Genomic DNA, 15,186 nt, shown 5'->3' with positions numbered 1-15,186 from the left:
ACAGGAAACTCTAAACTATGGAATTAATTTCTTTAATGTTGTGCCATTTACCTATCATAGATTATGATTCAGTAGTTCCAGTTTAAGCAGTACACAATAATAAAAGCTAAATTGGGACTTTCAGTTTAAACACTGACCTCAGTACCCTCTGATGTCATGAACTACAGCCACGTTCACGGCTCTTGAAGAAAGTCAGGCACAGTGCTCGTTTAAACACAGACATTGAAACTGGTTTTTTTTAAATGTTGAGGATTTTATCATCTCACAGAAGACATTTGGAGGGTGGAAAATGTATCTTTCTGCTGTCTGAAGAAAAAATGAAGTCTGGTTAGTATATACTGTTAAGCAATAGTAGTCACTCCCTTTTAAGCAGATGAATTTTCAGCACTGTTTGTTTTTAACTTATTTTCTTATATGTGATTGTCAAGAGTTTTACACTGCTGAATAAACTGCAGGCCTTAAGTGCAAAGCAAACAAACCAGCCTTTCCATGGCAAACAAAAATCAAATTACAGAGGACCAGCCCTGTTGTACCTCTGCAAAGTGCATCAGTCTTTAAGGCAAAGGTCAGCTGGTGACAGAGGAGCAGCCTGTTCCAGTTGGGGTGGTAGTGGAGAACCTGAATGGCAGCACCTCCCTCCCTCCCTCCTGCAGAAGTCTTCAGCATTGCTGAGGGATAGTTAAGCCATGTGAATTAGCCAAATGGAAGAGGAAAGGGGTAATTATCAGTCTGTATATTAATCTGTGAAATAAATTAGTCTTTCCAGTGTTAAAATACTGTGGGATGAGTCTGATGGAGAGTGAATTAAAGTTCAGCTCCTGCATCCAGTCTGTAATGAGAACTAGAAACACCCAGCATAGAAGGCACTGTACATTAGAGTAAAGTTCAGCTACTGCAGAGGATTTAGGGGGTATCAATGTCCAATTCTAGGCACTTACACTGATAAAAGAGGTTCAAGTCTATGAGAGACAGAGGCCAATTAGAAGCCAAATAAAAATGTATCTAAAACAGTGATTAGAAGTCTGTGGTATACCTGAATTTCTCCCTTTCTCCACCACCACTCCAAAGATTACTCTTCAATAATTCAAGATTGCAAGGCAGGAGTCATTGTCTGCTCCAGAGTCAGACTGGATCCTCAGGTGAGGGCAGGAATTAGTGCCTCTGCTTGCTCTGCTTTTTTTCTTTTAAAAGACAAGCAACTGAAAGCATCACCCAGGAAGAGGAAGCTCAGGATTTTACCATCTTTCAGCCTGAGGAAGTCCAAGCTCAAAGCTTTTATATCTCAAGTGCCTCAACCACTAGGGCTGTTGTCACATCCTGAGTTAACTTGCTGCTGTCCTAGCAAGTGTATTTCGGGATGAGTATCAGGACCCTACAGACTCAGCAGCCACTTTTTGCTAGTAGTAGGCCTGCTGCACTCAAGGCTAAGTCTACTGTGACCTTGGATCAGACAGCTGGGTGGGACAGAGGTCTAAAGCACCTCAATGGGACCCTAATCCTCTTGGCTTGGGAGCTGCATTTCAGCCCCAGCTGTTGGCCCAGCTTCTTGTTGGAGCTGCATGGACAGCATGTTTGTGCCTGGCCATAAACCCACCAGTCCTGGGCCTGACCTCAGATTCAACCTGTCTCATCCCTTTAGACTGGTCTGATGATCTGGACTTATGGTTGAACATGGTCACTGTTGCCAGACCTGCTTTGCTGGTTAGGGTGCTGTGGGATGGAGCTGTGTCAGGGAGGGCACTGCCCTACCAACTTCACTGTCACCCTTGGCTGCCAGCTCAGCTGATTTTACAGAGCAATCCCCTCTTGCAGCTGTCTGACACTCAGTGTGTGGTTAAAAGATTGTTATATATATGGCAGATTTGTCCATATTGTCTGTCTTAGTTTAATCAGCTTCATATATCTGAGTGACTGCTCCATTAATAACCTCTGCTTCCAAAGGGTGTGGGGTATATTGCTTTATACATGCACTATAGCCTATTAATTCAAAACAAATGTATATATCTAACATGTCATGTATAGATCTAAAATATGGATAGCTTACAATTTGCATCTTAAAAAGTATTTAGAAATACGTAATAAAGAAAATATGTGAGGTTTAATACCTACAGTAATAGGTATAATAATAGAATATAATAATGTGAGGTTAGGTGTCAAAGCAGCAAGCATTGCAACATCTAGATTTTCTTTGGTCTTCAAGAAAGAGACATGAGATGCTAGAGATGCACAGTTAGAGTTATAATGAGGCCTGAGAAACTCAACACAGTGTGTGTGGAAACCATCCAGGCCTATTTCCCCTTCTCCAAGAGGGAAAGGAAGAGGATTCTCACATTTAAGTCTCATCTTTCAATTACAATTTATATACTGTCCTGGAGATTCACTGCCTTCTTCAAAGGCTGGTGTCTAAACACTTTCTCTGAATCAGATATGGGCTGCTGCTGCTTTTAAAACAAGCAGAAGAAAAAAAAGAGTTTCTAAGCTGATAATCCTCTTTTCAAGCAATACATAAGTTTGTCATATACACAACAACTGAGATACCCAGTTTCAAATTCACCTTATGCTTTGAGAGTTCAGCAGTATACCCCATTTCTTCTAGACCTACAAGCCAAAAATATACTTGTGTACACAGTTTTCCTGCACAGTTGACATACAAAAGCTTACAAGGTGTCTGGTTGTTGTGGCTCAGAAACTGCTTCTCTGTGTAGAAAATAATTTTTTACTGTAGTAGTTGGAAAACATAAACATGAATTTGTATCTGTAATTTCGTGGTTAAAGATTTTATGAAGGAGGGAATCACTCTGGGGCCTGTTTGAGTTCCAAAAGATTCTTTATTACTTGGATTTAGGCCTGCAAATTCTTCAGAAATCCTATTTTTAAATGTTTTTTACTTATTCTGGCTATTTTTTCCCTTATTATTTGTGTAGCCATACTTCAAGGAGTTCTGTTACAAATTCCTTTAAAGCATAACAGTTTATCTCCCTGTATATGCCTCAGCATAGCAGAACCAGGCTACCAGATGTGCTGTTTTTCTCTGGGTGTTTTTAGGAGTGACTGAAGGTCTCGGTGCTGGAAGTTTGATTCAGTTGCTTGAGCTTTTTGTCTGCCACTCAAAGAGGCGGGAACATCTTCATGGGCCTGTCAGACGTGGCACAACACCTAGAGGAGGCCTGTACTTCTCCAGACTGGTGGCTGGAGGCCAGCTGGGAATTCTAAATGGCAGTAGACTTAGAGGTGAGAGCTGACACCTGGAGGTATGTTTCAGGTTCAGAGACATAATTTTAGGTATCTACTTGTAGGTCTTTATAGGTCAGATAAGCTTCCATTATCATCAAGGGAGATCAAGATCTCAATTTAATTGCCGAGAGAGGCATTTCAGATGCCCAAGGTAGTTTTCAGATTGCCCCAGATACCTCTTTTCTGGTTTTCTGGAATGGCAGCTAGAGGCTCAGTCGACTCTAAAGTAGTGGTGCATCTGCCAGTTCCAGAAAGGCCAGACCCTTCTTTGTCTCAGATGGGACTAGGTGACTGTGTGCAGGCACCTGAACTGGGTTCCAAGTCAGTACTGTGCTTAGAGTGAACAGATTTATTCAGTTGGTGAGATGAATAAATCTCCATAAGGTGAGCTCAAAACATCCTAAACTCCATAACTGAACAACAAAATTGAAAGCACAACTGTCTCTTCTATTGTAAAATTACTCACTATCCTTCTGGGCTCTGTACACCTTACTCTCCACCTATACTCTCGATAAAGCATCTGAGACTATTACCTTCCCACCAGTATTTTGTACATCCCAATTTAGCCCCTCTCCTCCAAGAGTAAATTACAACAATCTACAGGATCCTGTCTTTCTCCCTCCCTTCCTTCCTCCCAACTCTCTCACATTGTACCCCGCCTTGGGTTACTTTGTTCCTTTTACCCACACTGACCCTCAGAGTTCTTTGAATCCTATGCTGCTCTCTATGCCATGGCTTTAAGGTCTCACTCATATGACCTTCACTTTGTGTACCAAAGCCAGGGAGTTGTTGATTTTCCTTATAAAGAGAGGGCAGAAATACATCACCACTATCTTTTCCCCACTTTTTCTTCTCTGAAAAGAGGACACAATATTAGTCCTATATTTAAACATCTTCTTTTAGCATATTTTGTATCAGACTGCTGAAGTACAGATGGTTCTAAGCAGTTCACTAATGTATATTCCTTGAGTGCTTATTCTGTTAATTATTCACCTTAATATTTCTTGGCTCTTCTTACTGAATGGGACTTCACAGGATTTCCATTTTTGGGGTATCAAATACAAAATTCAGTCAGTAACTGAGGGTTTTACGGAGTGTAATACTGCATTTGAGGAGTTTATTAAAGGTTTCAAGTAGGGAAAAGGAAGGCTTCATTCAGAAGCAAACTGTGTTTGCTTATCCAGCAGGATGTATTTACTAATAATGTTGAGGTGACTTTGGAGGTGCATGTGTTAAAATGAGCAATGGACAAGCAAAGGTTTGCCTGCAATATTGATTTTACATTGAGAGGGATGATCATGACAAATCTAAATGCAATTTGACAAAAATAGGTTGAAGTTAGGATATTTAGGACCCACAGAGACCTTGATTTCTCTCCTACATGTATATGAACATGTGTCATGTATGTGAGCTACCCATCAATACATTTCACTTTGAACATTTTGCCTAGTGAAAATTCAGGATGTCTACAGCTGATATAACAGTCAGGAGCTATAAAGGGTTAAGCCTTACCGCGTGGGGTTTTTTCTCATCCAGAGACTGAGGCTAAGGCAAGGAGGGAAGCTATAAATATGTAAGATTTAGAATTTAGCACTGTTGCCTATCAAGACCTCCATTTTTGGCATTAAATTCAGTCTTTTTCTGGGCTGACAGGCAAAGCAAGTTCTGTTGCTCTCTTAAAAGCTGGATAAGAGGTCATGTGACTTTTGCTTTTGTAAAAATAGCTGTTATTGCAAAATCAATTTTTTCCTTTGTCTGCTGTTTATACTGTTTAAACAAAGCTTATGAAGCGTTGTAAAATAAGGTACCCAAATGTCATCTTCCTTTCTGTCTGACAAGCATCCTTCATTGCATAATCATGGATCTTAACCTAGTCTGTCTGAGAGACTGGCAATCTAAACCCTGATCCAGTCTGGAAGGGTGGAGGAAATGCTCTGGTTTTGGATTTGTCTACTAAATTTATGAGGTTTTTGCTGAACTGCAGTATTTGTTCTTTGACCTTTATAAAGTGCCTTATTTGCTTGTGAACTTATTTTAAACCATTAAACTGGTCTAAAAATCCTATGCAGATTTTTTCTTGCTATTGTTTTCAATCATATAGGGAAATCTAGTCTATCCTATTCTTCCTAGACAGGGAAGGAAAAGGTAGACTCCACTGTGAATTTGCTTCTTCTGGACTTTGCAGAACTGAAGTCAGTTCCCAATGTGACCACAAGCTTCTACTACAATTTAAGTGAGTGATTTGACACTAGACCACAAAGGGCAGAGAAGGTAATGCTGTTGGGCTGAGGTGACCAAGATCCAGATTTTTAGTTGTATGTCTGAGCTGCCACTTTGGAAAGTACCACTCTAAGCAGAAAGATACCTAAACTATCCAACAGGAAACAATATCTGACAAAAGGACAACTACCATATGAATGATGAGAACTGAGTCATGCCCTCGAATTGAAGTGTCCCTGATTTCAATTAAAAACTCTGGCTGCTAATTCTGTGGCAGAGCATTTTTATGCTCTTCAGCTCAACAAGTATGGCACTTCTACCCAAACAGACACTTTCAACAGTGAGGCTGATAGACACCTGTCCTATACTGTTCTCTCATCTGGAGGTTATAAAAGGCAATACATGAATGCACATTTCCCCTATGGGTAAAATCCACACAGATGAAAGGAGAAGGGTGACACAGCCACTGTCACTCTTGTTTTATGCAGGATTCTCTCTACCAGGACACCTCAGGGAATGCTTACTGAATTGAGCTTGGGAAGTCACATCAAAGAGGAAAGTCTACACTTTGAATCCTGATAGGTCTAGGACAGATATTCTGTGAAGTCAAGTTTAAGATTGCTTTAGACTTGTCCATAAAAATAAAAAAAATACCAAGAAAAGTTTTTTGCGGCAAAATTTTTCTCCCTTTTAAATTTTCCAGCCAATTATCTTGCTGTTTCCCTTCACAATTATGATTTCTACAGCAGCCAATAGACTACCAGCCAAGACATTTTTTTTCTCAGGGTGATGCCAGAACCTCCTGCAATGGAAAAGGCAGATGTTTCATGCAATTTGACTCAATTTTGTTCAATATGAGATAAAGATTCTCCCATAGACCTGGAAATAATGGGTTCCTTGTTAAGCATCAGGTGCTATGACTGTCCTAGTTCACCTCTACAAATTCAACTCTAGGACAGACAAACACGTCTAGGGACCTAAGCATAATAAGTATAGAGGAACAGAATGCAAATGTCTGAAGCAAAAGGTTCTTGTTATTCTACTTAACCTAAGAGACAGGCTGTAGCAATCAGGAGTAATTGAAGAGTGAGGGTGGCCTTTCAAGGATATCTATTTTGAGAGTACTAAGGCAGCACAGCCTGAAGTCAAATATAGGGTCAATTTAGGAAAATGGTCAAAACAAAAATGTCAAAACAAAAATGTCAAAACAAAAATGTCACTTAGTTTAAATGAAAGCTTGACATTTCTACATTTCCTATGGAAGAAACAGGAAACAGGTAAGCTTTTTGATTAAGTTCCAGGAATTCTGCAGTTAATTCAAACTGTTGGTGGCTCTGGGACTTTTCTTCAGTGTTGCAAAAGACTTCAGGGTTCTAGGAGACAGGAAAACCCAACATAGTCTCCCAGGGCAGAGCTGAAAATCTAAAACTTGGGTTCCACAACTTATGATAGAGGTCACCAAATGTCCAGGCCTCTCCCTCAGTGCAAGACTGAAGTTCTCATTAGTGTTAGAAATTTTAGGCTCTGAGGACAACAGTACAGAGTTTAGGAATCCAGATCTATTTGCACAATAGAGCTATCTTGAGTTCACAGAACAGGGAAGACCCAGGTCCTTATTATTCTACCAAGCAGGAAACTAGGAGGGTTTTTTTTTTAGTGAGAATTCAGAGTTTTGGTTTTGATTCATATAAATTGAGATTATATAATGGAAGTCTGCTTCTGCAGAACTTACAGTTACTCAACAGAATAAAATAACATATCAGTGAATGTGATTGCTACGTTATCTTTGCAAACTCCTCCTCCTGGATCAGCTGGTGTTTTTCTTGCCTACTTTCTATTCTGAGCATCTGTGTGGTTGCTTTATAGTGTTAAATAGTAGTCTTCTGACAGCACTGAGCTTCAGAATCCACATTGAAGGAGGCAATTCCTCTCCCCAGATGCAGGTTCAAGACTGAAGGAGAGGTGGAGCTCTTGTTTATGGGCATGAAATGTGTGGCCTAAATCTTGTGTACGTCCTCCGGTAGGAAACCAAATCAGAGAGCTCATCACTTTGTCTGCAGATGCCGGAAGATAAAAGGATATGTACACTAGTTTGCTTCTGTAATTTATCTGGTGAGAATAAATTTGCACCTGCAAATTGAACAAAAAGGCTGCCACCGATCCACAGCAACTAGAGCAGGATAGTATTCTTGCAAGTGCAGAAGATTCTTCTAGAATCTGTCCTTATATTGTCTTCCCCACAAGGTGTTTGCATCTCCTTTCAGTCCTTGAGTCTTACAAATCATGCTGTGTAGTTATGACATCAGCATCAATCTTGGTTTCCCTTTGACTCCATTCCGAAAGGATCACTGTGAAGGAGAAGAGCACCCTCTTAGCTCTCCAAATGAGTGTGCACATCTCAGTTACTAAAACAATACTGTCCCAATGAGGAAATGACAAACTCATTCTAAGATATGACCCAGTGAAGCACTTGTGTTTTGTGCTGCACTGTTTCATTTGAATAAAATATGTAAATGCTTTCTTAAAATGTTTCCAAGAAGATATATGTTTTACTTGGAATAGTAAGAAGTCACACTGAGCCACAAACTATGAAATTGAGGAAAGCAATCCATTCCATCCCCTGCAAAAGACACTGAATTGTCCTTTCTATTCAAATGATGGGATGAAGAAACGAATAGTCTGCTTTTATTCCTTAGCAATGAGTTTGAAAGAGAAACAGCAATATTTTGATTTTGATTTTAATACTTTCTGTATTTCAATGTCTAAATTAAAATTTCCCTTGCTAGAGCTCAAGCTAAGAAGCGATTTTAAAGTTTTCAACTTACAAACTTAATAATCAGAAGTCCTGGCAGAAGGATGTGAGGTTTTTCTTCTGAGGGATGCATGATTTATAGTGCACAATCTGGCTCACAGCAGGAACAATGGGATCATTGCCATTTTCTCTAAAGCTGCAATTCTCTTCCTATTCATGTTGTAGTTCAGCTGAGGAATATTTAGACTAGAGTGGTAAATGTTTGGGTATTAAGACCCTCTTAGGAAAAAAATGCATAAAGGACATTTAGAGAACATTTAGAGAACTAACATTTAAAGAAATTATTTATATAACAATAGACCAAGAGGTCCTTGCCAAAATATAGACTAATTGTGCCAGACATGTGCATACAATAAAAAAGTTTGTAATCTGGAGGAGAGGTGTAAAGGGTTTTCACGCTGTATCCAAGACACAGCAAGTAGGGAAAGGTTAACATGCTCTTAATAAACCCATAGCTTCCTTCAGAGCTTAATCTATTAAATACTCTCAGAATAGTACACAATCTGACACTTCACAGTTCTATTTAGAGATCTTCATACATTTCAAGAAAGAGCTACTTAATTTTCTAGAGAGCTTGTAAGCATTTCCTTATTTCATGAACACAAAGAAATAAAATTATTTTTCCAAGAGGCTTGTGAGAGAACTTCATACATGAATATCTTGAAATGCAAAATGATCACTTTTTGTGGATACTTAGGTTTACAATCTTAATACAAAGTTTTACAGAACATACTTTTAAAAGTTAGATGTAGAACACACTGAGAGTTAATAAGAGAATATTTAACTGTTCAAGGAATAAACAAGGGATCTCAGGAAGCAATTTTTCATACTGATATATCTTTTTATTTGTCATGAGACAATTAGATCTCTGATGTCAAATATTCTGACAACTGTAATTTTAGAAAATCATCAGGCTCTAAGATGCCATTACTGTTGCCATTACTGAAACTTGGTGGGTTAAATTCCATGACTGGAGTGTGGCTGTTGATGGCTGCAGGCTGTCTAGGACAGACAGGCAAGGAAGGAGGACCAAAGAGGTTGCCCTCTACACCAAGAGGGGTGTGTGTGATAGAGCAGGAAGAGACCTCTCTGAAGAATAGCCATGGACAGATTGAAAGCTTATGGGTAAGGATCAAGATACTAAGACAACAGAGGGAACCTCATGGCTGGTCTCTCCTACAGCTTGCCTCATCAAGGGAAGCCCATTGGTGAAGCCTCCTTGCTCCAGCTACAGGAGGTATCACGCAGGCTCTTGTCCTGCTGGGGGACAGTAACATAGACAGCAGGATCAAGTACACCCCCAGCAAGTTTGCAGATGATACCAAACTGAGTGGCATTGTTGACGTGCCTAAGGAATGGGACTCTGTCCAGAGGGACTCTAACAAGCTCAAGAAGTGGGCCCATATGAACCTCACAAAGATCAACGAGGCCACATGCGATGACCCAGCAATGTGCATTTGCAGCCAAAAAAACCAATCATATTCTGGGCTGCATCCAAAGCAGTGTGGCCAGCAGAGTGAGGGAGGTGATTCTGCCCCTCTGCTCTGCTCTTGTGAAACTCCACCTGCAGTGCTGCATCCAGTTTAGTAGTCCTCAGCACAGGAAAGGTGTGGACCTGTTGGAGTGGGTCCAGAAAATGGTGACAAAACCAATCCGAGAACCGCACAGCCACTCACTCATCCTGTCCTAGTGGGATGGGGAAAGAATCAGAATAATGGAGATGAGAAAACTCATGGGTTAAGGCAAAGGAAGTTTAATATGAAAAGCAAAAGCCACACATAAAAGCAAAGCAAGGAATTAATTCACCATTTGCCATGGACAGGCAGGTGTTCAGTCATCTCCAGAAAAGCAGTAACAGTTGTGTGTAACAGTTACTTGGGAAGACAAACAACCTCACTCTGACATTCCACCCCTTCCTTCTTCTTCTCCCCACTTTACATACTGAGCATGATGCCATTTGGTCTGGAATATCCCTTGGGGCAGTTGGAGTCAGCTGTTCTGATTGTGTCCTCTCAACCTCTTGTGCACCCCCTTGAGCATCCTCATTGGTGGAATTGGGTGAGGAGCAGAAGAGACCTTGATTCCATAAACCCTTCTCAGCTATGATGAAAACATCTTTATATTATCAACAGACTTTTCAGCATAAATCCAAAGCACAGCCCCATTCAAGCCACTGTGAAAAAAAAAACCTCTATCTCAGCCAAACCAGCACAATGACCTTTAAAGGTCATGTGCAACCCAAACTATTCTATGAACCTGTAAATGAAATTTGATTACATTGGAGCACTGAAGGTCATCATATATATGTAAGGTGGCCCTTGCATAGAAGTATTCAGATGTTAACAGAAAAACTTCAAACTCATTGGCATCAAGTTCCCTAAGGTAATTGAAAACATAGTCAGAGTTAGATTATTCCTGTTCATTATTTGGTTAGCAACCAACTAAAAAGGCTGGCATGCTACACCTCTTCCTCTCTGGGCAAAAATAAAGTGAATGCCCTTCCTAGGATCATGTTTATTTTAGTGTCTTCCTTTATTCCAGACATTTATTTTAGCAAAATCAACATGTTGACTATGTCCTAGTGAAGCCTTGATAGTAAATGTGAACACTCTCTGCAACATTATCAGAACAGACAGATTTCTCAGACTCTCATCCTGTCATTAGACAAAAGCCCTCAGCTAGACAATACAACTGCTTGATTTGTGGGAAAGGCAATGGTAAGAGCCGTAAACTGGCATTAAATGGAATCAGAATTGTTTGCTCCTTTTCATCTCATTGAACATACAGACTGTTTGGCTGTGTTTATACTGCTGAGTTGATTCAAGCCTTGAAGCTGAATAGCACTGTGTCCACACTCCACAGGGTCAGCTCCCTGTAAACTGGCTTCTCTCAGTGACAGCTGAAGGGCTCCAAAACAGAGTCAAGGAGAGCAGTAAGAATTAGCCCTGTAACAGTAAGTGTGAATACCTGAGCTCATTACCTGGTCCCCTTTGGTTTGGAAGTGTAGATATTCCCTACAGAAAAAATATCCAGTTGCTGTGAAAACCTATAAGTGACTGGAGCACCAGTGATAATGCATCCATCTGACCAACTCCTTATGCTGCACAGGACCATTCTCAGGAATCACACCACATGCCTGAGAGCATTGTCCAAATGCTTCTTGAGCTCTGTCAGGCTTGGTGCTGTGACCACGTTCCTGGGAAGCCTCTTTCAGTGAGTCTATAGGAGTAGATGTCACAGCCTAGAAAGAAAGCCTAGAAGGAAAGTCTCCTCCTGGAGACTTTCAGGGATATTCATTCTGGAAAAGCAAAGCAGAGACCTGCTTCTCAATACCATGGTCACAGCAATCAGGAATCACAAAGAATTCTGTTGAAAGCTGGGCTTACAAGAATCACATGTATGTTGGTATAGCCTAGGCAGCTTTTCCTGCTTGCACCCAAGGGTTGGTTACCCCTCCTGCATGTATGTATGCACACACACACACACACAGCTGGGACACAAAATTCATATACATGGACATACAGATAGAGCTGTGAAATAAAACTAGCACTAATCCTGTTTGTATAAAACCAGATTGTGCTATGACACTCAGTGTAATATTAAAATGCTGCTAAGAAATCTTCCCAACAATGGAGACATTGATTTGCTGTGGTCCTTTTAAGATGTTGCCCTGGGCTGCTATTGGGAAGCTGCTTTGCAGGCTGCCAGATATGTCTTTTTGTTGTGTAACACCAAGGGTGGCTTAGGACATGAGGCCATCTGAAATACTGGTTAGTCTGGGAGAAGCCAAACCCGACATGAGTCACACTCACACTGTATCTTGGTGCAGTGTGGGGGTGGGACACAGGCACACACTATCTCCTCCTCTCTGCCTACCTCTTTGCAGTCCATAAACAACTAACCTTTCTCCAGATTTAAGCTTGGGGGTGAACTAAACTCAGGTAGCATGAACAGTCAGGAGATAACAGGCACAAAAATCCAGCAGATACCAACAAGATAGTATAGATGTATTTTGTGTTTACTAAATCTGAAGTAATATTTTTCTTTTGTGTTTAATCTTCCATCTGGAGTAACTCAAACTTTTATAGGGGAGTTGGTTAGGTTGGATTGGAATAATTATTTGGGTAGGATTGAAAACTCTGCCTTGATAGCTTGAGTCTAGAGACTAGGAAGGTGTAATATTAAAACTCCACTAATAGTAAATATTGAACATGTTACTGCAATATATTGATTTCCTTTGATATGCTCACAAGGTGATATGATATTGAAAATACCAATTGAAAATAGCCAATTGTCCCTTACTGATGGCCAGATTATCTTTGTGGAGGTTAAACCATATCCTAGGCACACAGATGTGTGATCTGGCTGACTGATGGAAACTGTAATCCAAATTCACTGGGCAGAATGTCTGAGCCTATGTATTTTATTAGACTCTTAAACTACCTCTATAGCTTTCCTCTATAGGAAACAAGTGGGCTTAGAGGGAATGTGTTTAGGCAGTGACCTGCTGATGGTCTGTACACTTTAACTGGCAGCACAGTCCTGGGACTCTTCCCCAATGCCATATTAATAAAGATACCTGCTTTAGGTGAAAGGAGAGATTAGCTGTGTGGTTGCAAGCTGTAGTGTGTTACTTGTTTCTGGGGCCAGAGAATTGTCTCTGATCCATTTTATTTACTGACAAATATAGCCAAACTGATCCATGCAGAGCCAGCTTAGCTTCTGAGCACCCAGTGTCCCAGTTGCACTGGACACATCAGGAATTAGGATGCAGATATCTCAATTTTTCTCATTTTAGGTTTGGCAACACAATTTCTCATTTACTTTTGGAATTCCAGCACTTAAGTTGCTTGGATGAAGGAGAATTGGCTACAAGTGAACAAAGTTTTGTCTACAGGAAGGTGTTCAGTTTGGCCCAAGATATGCCACAGGTGCATATGCATTGGTGATCATCATGTTTGCATGTTATATGCCCTTTTATATCCAAATTTGGTCATCTCAGCTTGAGATCTAGTTTTTTTTTTTTTTAAACAAAGCACAATATGCCAAGAGGGAAAGTGAAGAAGTCAGTAGACCACTTCCAAGTCCGTCTCCAATGACATGCATGTCACCTAACTTCTGCGCAGCACTTATGGCTGAGCTCATCTGTAACCTTTCTTTCAAGTCATTAGAAACAAATAAATATTTTTAGGGACTGATTTATCTTACCTATTTCAGATATATAGGAACAGGTGGATCATATCTTAAAATTGCCTGTTTCTCTCCAGTTGTTATAAAGGAAGCACTTGGCAATATTCTCATACATAATTTCTTCACATTTACAGCAGATGTACATAGCTTCTAACTCCTCAGTCTACAATGGTGCCATACAATTATTTGTTGCATTTTCTTCACACTTTCTGAATAAATCCATACACAGCCGAAGAAGTCTATCAAGGCATAGCTCTTGCTCACTGTGCAGTTGTCCCCATGGTGGTCAGGCAGTGAAGGGTAGGAGTGCAGACCTCAGTGGGGTGTAGGTGACACGTGTTGGCCCAGGGAAGGGGGGGGGCTTGGGGGCCCTCCTCAGCACACAGCAAACACAGTGGCCATGGACCTGATGGGACCTGGGCTCTGCTACAGCTGCAGATTTACAACATGGTAAATCTTCGGCTTCTCAGCTGCCAAAGGAAACATGAGCGGCCACAGGAGTGGCGTTCTTTATAGGAAATGAATAAGCACAAAAGGGTCATCTGATACCCCACAGGCTAATGTGTGACCACTGTCTTATTAAGGACAAAAGAGATCTGAGGAATTGGCAGAGATGTCAAATTTAGTACTCTGGCTTTTAAAAATATGTTAATAACTCCATCTTCTCTAACACTTCAGATTTTTTCTTCTCCAGAAGAAACAAAAAAAAACCTCCAGTAACTTTTAGATTCATTTGGTTTAATATATCTTGCATTTTATAGTACCAGAAGGATTTTAAAATGCTGAATTAATTATGGGCCAGATGTTGTATGCAGGGCCAAGCTAAATTGATAGGACTGTTCAGGGCTGCCACAAAGCTGTGTGTTTGTTGTCAGCTCTCAGGAGAAGGGTAACATACCTGACAGCTATGTATCACTGAACAAGAATTTTGACTGAGAAAATCTGTATGATTCTGAGAGTTATATTGTCTTTTAAAGTGTTTTCTGCAAAATTTCTATAAAGCATTTATACTTTGGTATTTAGAAACTGAACTAAGCATTGTCATTGGACTGTTGGATTCACCTCAATTTGCTGCAATGTGCTCTGTGCATTTATTGCTCTTTTTGGGTGCCATTTAAATGCTTTTGTGCTTGGTTAATAAATCATACCTGAGATTTAAAAATCTTTCAAAAAAATGTTTCCTTAAAATGAGTGGGAACTTTGGACCCTGTCCCTAACTTGGACTATTATAATGTTGTATGAATAATTATTCATCTCAGTATATTGAATACTTTATTTCACCTTCTCTCCTTTCAAAATTAAGAAGAAAAATAGAATAAGTGCTTCTGATAAGGATTTAATTGCAACATATTTGTTTTGAATTTGGATTTTTATCAATAGCACAAAATCCAAATTAAAGTATTTTGCAGAGAATAGTCCCACTTTTCAGAATCATCTTGCTTCTACATTCAAAAGAAAAGTGTCTTCCTATGTTTTCTATATTCTTAGCTCCCTGAAGCAAGCCACAAAACTCAAGCTTTTCCTTGGCTTCCCATTTTGCAGAAGACCCCATGTAAGTGTGCAATCATATTTTCAGCAACATATAATAATATATATAATAGATACATAATTTAGTATATATACACTATAATACTTATTATATATCTTGATATAATAATATAAGAATATTGAAAAGTAGCTTTCATAATGCTCCCCTCCATGTGGTACACATCCCCAATGTTTAAAAAACC

The sequence above is a fragment of the Molothrus aeneus genome, chromosome 2 (genome assembly GCF_037042795.1).
Source record: "Molothrus aeneus isolate 106 chromosome 2, BPBGC_Maene_1.0, whole genome shotgun sequence".
In the NCBI taxonomy this organism is placed as follows: domain Eukaryota; kingdom Metazoa; phylum Chordata; class Aves; order Passeriformes; family Icteridae; genus Molothrus; species Molothrus aeneus.
This window is presented reverse-complemented; position numbering follows the sequence as displayed.